Genomic DNA, 9,004 nt, shown 5'->3' on the forward strand with positions numbered 1-9,004 from the left:
ACTATCTGCAAGATTCCGAGTTCGATTCCAGGCAGTGACCTGAATAATAATAATAATAATAACATCGAAAAATACCTTAGGAATGAGAGCCCAGGTTCGAAATTTCCCCAAGACACCTGATGAAGGCTGGAGGGTATATCAGACGAAACGTTGTGTTAGCAACAAACAAGATGAGGACAAATATCCGTCAAATGTAAATACTTTCTCATCTCCTAAATATAGAAACTGTATAACCAAATTATTGCACATAAACTTTAACGACTAAATCTTATAAGGATCCCTAAGGGCTATATGGACCCCTGCTGAGACCCACTGGTTTAGAGTATTGGATAGAATGCGTCGTAGTATTTATTGCGACTCCCTGTAATCTGAGCTCAAACCTTCCTAACAACAGCCTTGCCTTTCATCCCTCGAGGTCGATGAAAAGAGTAGCAGTTTGAGGGTGGAGGTGGGGTAGATTAACGGAAGTGTTAAAGGGCTCCGGGTAATGCCTTGTAGTATTTGATCCAGCTCTGCGTTCTGACATCAACGTCGGAAATAACACTGCCCCCCCAAGTGGATAAGCTCTACTTGGTGGCCCTTTCTTTGGATTAATATTAGTGCCTCGAGAAAGGGACACTTGCATGTTTCAGCAATTGACAGCTTTACTCGAATACTTTGAATCAAATCGGTGCATCGTCTCCGTAACCTGGCGGTTCGGCAAAAGTTATCGATAGAATAAGTGCTAGACTAAAAATTCTTCAAGGCAGTGCCCCAGCTTGGCCGGAGTCAAATGACTGAAACAAATAAAAGATAAATGACAAAAAGTAAATATGCACACCTCGATAATCTCAAAGACTCAATTTGAAACGAAGAATCAGCGTCACTTTCAAAATTGTAATAATAGTGCCGTGTTTTTAAACTTATTGTTGCCCGTTTCAAATAAGAATGAATTTCAAATATATTTGACAGCTATTGTTAGCAGATCGAGTAATTACATATAGAAGCTACATCTATTGGCTTATACAATATTGTTTATTGATCAGTCCTGACCCAACCGAGCTTCTTTATGTTATTTGAAGAATATTTTTGGCTGCTGTTTCTAGAGGCCCACTCGTCGTATCCGTTCTGATCAAGAAGGAAGCACATTAGCGATAAAGTTGTGAGATAAATTCTTGCAATGATATTGTCGAATGATTGATGATATCCTGTTTGAAAGCCGATAGCCAAGAGACGGAAGAAGTTAAAGTATGTGTTTGGGAAATATTAGAATTTAGGAAGCAGACATATAAATTACATTCTACTTAATCGGTGATTACAAAAACAAGACGCAGAAACAATCAATGAAATACATTGGAAAAATTCGTCTTATTGTTGGTCTGTGCTGTGAAAATAGGTAAATAGGTTTGAGATGGTTTTCTGATTATTAAGAATTGGTAGATATCTTGCAATGATAAGTGTCACCCAGCAACTGATATTTTCGTTACTGCGCCCATTCTCAACATCAAGGTAATCGATTTATTCTTGTGAATTTAGGGCGGCGCTTCTCAACCTTTTAAAAATCCGGGTCAAATCAATCCCAAATCCAGATTTTTTAGGGAGCCGCACCAAAAAAGGTAAAACACAAGATAACTAAAAAAAAAAAATCATAATTTATTGTGGGAAGGCCGTCGGAGGCTGTGGAAAGGCTACTTGAGGGCCGCATGTGGCCCTGGGATTCACCGCTGAGAACCAGTGATCTGGATAGTCTAGATTGCAGACATTAAAAGTAATTTAGTTTTCATATAAGTGTTTGTTTATCCTCAAAGATACATTCTTTGTCCAACATTTCCTCTCGTAACAACCAACAAAAAATGAAAACCAGCAAAGAAAGTCGATGTTCCTCAAAAAGGGATCGACGAGCTGTAAAATGCGGTCATCGTTTTAACAATTCAAGTCATGTGATACACAACAATTAGCGAAGGTGCCTGGCTTAATGGTTAGGGTATTCGGCTCACGATTGTAAGGTCGTGAATTCGATTCCCGATGGCACATTGTGTTTTTTTAGCAAGACACTTTATTTCACGTTGCTTCAGTCCACTTAGATGGCAAAAATGAGTTGAACCTGTAATCCGAAGGGCCAGACTAATTCTGTGTCATGCTGAATCTCCCAGAGAATTAAGTTAAGGTACGCGTATCTGTTGGGTGCTCAGCCACTTGCACATTAATTTCACGACGGAGTGCCAGTTCATAATTTCGTAGTTCTAAAGCCATGGCAATGTTGAAAACCCTACAGTATCATCAGCTGGTATCTCAGGTTCACAAACGTTTCGACCCTTAGCCTGTCGGCTTCACCCGAATGCGGCAGTGAGGACTTCCTGTCTCCTATCAGCCACAGCCATCTTGAGCTAGCTTCAGTTGCCGTGCTTATTTCCTTGATAGCTTTCTTCAGTTGTCTGGGTTCCAGACCTATCTTCTGCAGGAGGATGGAAAGCCGCAGCAACCGACTTCAATGGGGAATAAAGCCACATGCCATTCCTTGATAAGGGCCCCGTAGACTACGTCCTGATATTTGTTATTCTTTATTTGGTATTCCTGGAGAGCAGGAATATGTCTGGCTGGAACGATGTTACCACTATCTCCTCTGGGAAGAGGAGTCTACCCTTCAATTCCACTCGAGTCTCTCAGTCTGTATACACACATCCATTCCATATAAATTTCTCAAGATTTTTGGCAAGATGGGGGTTTTCGGGACAATGCAGTAATGACCGGTTCCGTGATTGGTATAGCAACTACATACGTATATAAATACATGGATACATTTTAAAAACTGGCTCTCGGTCAGTTACAACGATGAGGGTTCCAGGCGATCCGATCAACGGAACAACTGCTCGTGAAATTATCGTGAAAGTAGCAGAGACCTCCACAGACACGTGTACCCTTATCGTAGTTTTCAGGGAGATTCAGCGTGACAAACTGAATGCTACAAGGCTGGCCCTTTGAAATGCAGGTAGAATTGAATTTTGCCAGCTGAATGGATTCGAGTAAAGCGAAATAAAGTGTCTTGCTCAAGGACATAACACGCAGCCAGGAATCGAACTCATGACCTTATGATTGTGAGCCGAATACCCGAACCATTAAGCTACGCGTCCTTAACCATATAGATACATATATACAGACATTCACACACAATATAAAGTCATTGTACGATTCTGAATTTGTATAACTTTAGTTACACACACATACATACACGCACACACATACACACACATACACACACATACATACACACACACAGAGACACACACATACACACACATACATACACACATGCCTACATACATACATGCATGCATACACACGCACATACATACACACACACGCACGCATACATAATACATACACACACACACACGCATGCATACATAATACATACACACATACAAAGACATCCATACATGGTGATTGCTCCATCTTCACAGATCATTGTCGTCTCTTGGTGCGTCTTCGTTGCGAATAGCATTTCCGACTTTCCGTCCATGACTCCTCAGATGACTGCTTAATCCGCCATTTTGCATCTGTGCCCTCTCCAACTGGCCAAGTCTGCACACAATGCCACACTTGTATCACCAGAGGACTTTCAGTTGATGGAATGACAAATGAGGTCAACGTACAGGGACATCTGTGCGTCGTGGGATTACAGCGATAAAAAGCCTGTCCAGTACGAGTGTCACTTTCTAAGCTTCCATGATTAGTAAATAACGACAGACCGAAGCGAGATGACCAGTCATCACGAGAAACCATAAGTTTTACATCAGAATGCCTCTCTCCCTCTCCAAGAAGGTTGCTATGCCAACAGCAAGGTGGTTTTTATTTACATGCTAATTAACTCATATCTAGGAGCCTGGTAGGTGTTACTACACCTGTTCTGAATATACTTAGTTACAATAGTGAATAACAGGTGGCGCCATACTTCACAAGATCCTGGAACACTTGGACCAGGGCCCCACTACTGGATGCAGTTTAAAGTTCTTCTCAAAGAAACGTAAGTGCACACAAATATACGCACATACATACATACATACATACATACACTTGTGTGAGGTCTATCTATCTATCTATCTATCTATCTATCTATCTATCGTTTTATCTGAGGATAGTCAGTCTGTTTTAATGCCTTATCAACACACTCACCGGTTCGATTTCCACTCATTTACTTATTTTTTCTAAAATTTTCGTTGCTTCTTGCAACCTCTTCAATAGTCCTTGCAAGAAGCAACGAAAGTTTTAGAGAAAAAATAAATAAGTAAACGAGTGGAAATCGAACCGGTGAGTGTGTTAACACACAAAGAATCTTGCAAACCAAATACAAAAACGAAATTCATATATATACACACACACACACACACAAATATATATGACTGGATTCTTTCAGTTTCCGTCTATGAAATCCACTCACAAGGCACGCAGTCGAACTGAACCCGGAACCATGTGGTTGGTAAGCCAGCTTCTTACCACACAGCCACGCCTGCGCCTATATACATAGTACATATCTTACATGCTTTAGTCATTGACTGCAGCCATGCATATATCCATCCATTTCTATATGCACACACACACACACACACACACACACACACACACACACACATCTGTATGCATGTACAGATATGTGCATGCATATCTATGTGTAGTACGCATGTATGTATGAATGTGCAATTGTGTGTGTGTGTGTATGTGCGCATGAGCATGCCCGTATGCAGAGCTCAAGAGCTCTACCCTGAACAGTTTTTCAAGCTGCAAAGTAATAAGTCGGCAAATAGGATTTATTTCCCGCTATACTTTCGGTAATTTAGTTGTCTTCCTTTATTTAATCAGTGAATACAAAGTAAGAAACAATATTAAGATCACGCTGCGAATGCTACAATACATAGCGAAGCCAAAGGCTGTAATATAAACATAACGGATACTTATGTTGAGAAATAAGGAATACACGTTGTGCCAATAAAAACATTTAACGTGGTCAACAGTTTCCTTTAAAAGAATATATTTTTGTATTAAAGAAAAAAAGAAAGAAGGAAGGAAGGAGATGTTGAATTTACATGGTTTTAGGTAAGTGTGAAAATATGATCAAGTATGGAACGCTCTGACCACAAATCGTCTTGATCAGAGCTCACGACCGTCGTTGACAGTGTCGCGCTGTCGTCTGCCGCCACCCCGACCACAACTATTACCTTCAGAGAAAAGAAGAGGAAGAACGGCAACAACAAAACCAAAATATAACCGTAGAATCCAGTTTTCATGACTCAGCTCACTGACTATTCCATATCGACATTCCATCATAGACATTCCATCGATAACACACCTTGCTGAAGCACCCCTCGCTATTATTCCCACACAATTAAAGACATTCTTTTGATGGCAATTTGACAGAGTTTAAACAAAACCTCAAAGCTTTTTCTCGCAAAGTCGATTTATTCAACTTATTGAATTTCCACCAGCCACAAGATCAAACCGATACATACAGAGTTGTGATCGCTAATTTCAGCCAATCGGAAAAGATTCATTTTGTGCGTCTGCGCGTTTCAAACTTCTTTTCCAGTCCTTTCTCACTTTATAAAAAAGTTTTTGTAGGTTAGCAGAAAATTGCCGCAGTTGCGGAATGCTTTACGACGCATTGCAGCATGCCAATGGACCATTTTCTTACTCATACTCCCTCATTCTCTAAAATTCTCGACACTGTACATTGATAAATATACAAATTATAAGGAATCGTCCTCATTTACACTTCAGCTTCAGATAGCAAAGAACGCTCTCTTCCACATACACAAATATATTGGTAGGTATACTCTCGTATTCATACTAATAAGAGACAATGTCATAATATTTCGCGTGAATTAAGTTCTATTGTGTGTTATAATTCTCTCACACATTTTAACGAAGACCAATTTTTTCATGTCTTTGGAATATAAACTTGCTGATTTGATGTTATATCCTCCAATAGGAACATGCCATCTTCTGCTCAATACATTTTTCCATAATTGCCTAACAGAACAGATCGTATCCATTGCACCGTTGCCATTTCTGAAACTAAGCTGAGACTCTCAGAGAACCTTATCAACGATGTTGTTGACAAGTCTGTCCAACAGGGAGGAGATATTCCACAATAATTTTCACAGTCGTTTTTCCTATCTTTCCCTTTATAGAAAATCCAACGAATCCTTCCAATCAGTTGGGACACACTCTTCATTTCAAACATTTTGCATTAAGGTAGACGTTGAAGCAAGTTTCCAATTCCAAATTTCAAGATCTCAGCATAGAGACCATCTATCCAAGGCAACTTACCATTATTTAGCTTTCAATACAGAATTTTCAGCTCCATCAAGAAAAGGAGTTTCTGCCACATATTCTCCAAGGAATCGTGCCAACAAACTCATCATCAACCAGAGAAGTTCGATAAAATCTTTTCGCCATATGAAAAGAATATCTTTAGGATCTCTGAACAATCTTTCGCCATCCAACATGCGCAGAGGCCTAACAGGAGGAAAAGGTGGTCCGCAAACTTCTTGCAGCCCGTTATACAGAAGCTTCGTATTGTTTGATCTAAGAACAGATTGGATCAGATCTGCTTTACTCCTCCACCAAGCATCTTGTGTGCCACGAAACCCATATGGTACCATACACTTCATCTTCCTGCAAAACGTTTTTCAACTTATTCATTTCTGCTTCTCTATCAAAGACTCTTGTAAGCGCAACATTCTTTTCATTTAACAATATCTGAACGTCCTAATCTACTAAACCCAGATCATCTTTGCAAACGCCATACACGGACATTTTGAACTCTTCTTGTGAGGCATTGGATTGAATATCAATTCTCTTCATCAGCTCTTCCTTAATAGCATCGTCTTTCAGACGCGTCATATTTAATGTCATTGGAATGGTCACACCATTAGCTCTAACCTCGGAATTTATAACAAATCTTGGCTCTAACAAGACGATAGTCAGTTCACCATTCGGTTTCACGAATAATGCGGACACTACACACATTATGAACATCGTGCATAGTAAACAAGAACAAAATCAATCATATACCGCTGCTCTGAGCCTGGATGCATCCCACTTGTTTTCTATTAATTTTTCTGTTGGAATATGGTGTTTACAATACACAAATCCCTCTTCGATCATAAAGACTGACTATCGTGTCACTGAATTGCACCACACCGTTAATACCTCGCCTGTCATTCATCCGAAGAAATGCAGGAAACGTTTAACTTCTAAAATACATATGATCACTTCGGTCTGACAATGAACATTAAGGAGACCAAAATACTTGTACAACCAGCTCCAAACTCCATCCTCCAGCATTCTAACATCACCTCTAGAACAGGCAGACCAGTTTCCTTACCTCCGAAGCATCACCTGCCTTTCTTTTGCTGGGCTCAAATCTCATTTGCAGACCCATGAAAAACGAATCTTCAACTATTCTGCCTATATAAATCTGTGCACACCTTTCAATGCCGTGTATGGCATAAGGTCTGCAATTCTAACGGAGGCCTCAAAAGACATTTTTAGATACACAAGGATCAGAACATGGCTGTAGCTCTTGGTGGTCCAAATCTCAGATATGCAATCTATGTGGGTGTCTGGTTTAAAAAGCCACATCAGACGCCATGATGGATCTAAGTTGTAACTAGAAGAGGTGGTCAGACTCTGCATAAGGAGCAGGCAGTCACTATATATAAATGCAAAAAGTGGAACAGGAACGCAACAGACGACAATAAAACATCCGGACAGATATACGATACGAAGACGGACAAGAAAAAACAAGAACGGGTCATTCGCAGTCTTCTCTCATCAGTCAAGTTTCCAAATCATCCTTACAGTTTTTGTCTGTTACGCTTGAGACTGTTCAAATCTGGCTGGCCCCAAAAATCTAAGCTAAGAGCATTAACTTTTTTGGGAAAAAGTAAGCGAATGTGTACGACAACAAAGACAAAGAAAAAAACCCCCGAGAAAATGCTACACAATTACAAATAGAAGCAACAAAAAAATAACGTCTTTCGACTAATAAGTGTGTAGAATGAAAGCCTTGAGGCAGGAGCATAGGAGATGAACATATTTATATAGATACGTATGCATGCATGCATATATGCGCGCGCGTGCTGCGTGCTGCGTGGTATTTTCTCCATGAATGCAAGAGGCACTCTGCACTTGCTTAAATTATCTAAATGAATGAACTAGAATTTTTCATTCCAATCTAAATCGTTCTTTTTTACGAGAGGCTCTTGGAATGAGGTTAATTAAATTCTACATGTACCACGTTTCAATTATATGGGTATGGTTTTTAAAATTGCATTTTCTTGTTTAAGTTCTATGCGTCGCTCCTGATATAAACGTACACAACACAACACACACAAATGCAAACATGTGAAGGCACATATTGAATCGAAATGAACTAAATGAAAGAGAGAGAGAGAGAGAGAGAGAGAGAGAGAGAGAGAGAGAGAGAGAGAGAGAGAGAGAGAGGGGGGGAAGAAAAGGGTGTTAAAAACAGGAGAAAGGGAAAAAAAGCAACAGGAAGAAAGAAAAGGAACTCGAAGAGATTTTAATTGGTTATGTTAGTGTTAGATTATTTAAACTTCATAGAACAATATAATATGCACCATAAAAATCAACAATCAACAGAAATCAGAAAGTTATTTGTTACAGATCTTTTTTTCCTGTGAATTCGATGTTGAGGTCAGGATAGGAAAAGCTGTAGCAGTCCGCTGTTTTACAGTGATGAGGATAAAATAACAATGGCAAAGCTCGCGCACCTTTGGTAATAACTGCGTATGTTGCCGATATTAGGAAGAGATTGTTTGCTATAAAGTAATGACTTGCGGCGTCTGAAAGCTAAAACGACTGTTCCTTAATATTCCAAGAGGATTCGCATTTACACATGATGGAAAGCTGTATGTAGGTGGGAAAACAATGGGAAGTAAATTAGCTTATCTATGTTAACCTGCATTTAACCCAAGAATGTTCACTTAAGCAACAGAACTTA

Source organism: Octopus bimaculoides, chromosome 2 (assembly GCF_001194135.2).
Source record: "Octopus bimaculoides isolate UCB-OBI-ISO-001 chromosome 2, ASM119413v2, whole genome shotgun sequence".
Lineage (NCBI taxonomy): Eukaryota > Metazoa > Mollusca > Cephalopoda > Octopoda > Octopodidae > Octopus > Octopus bimaculoides.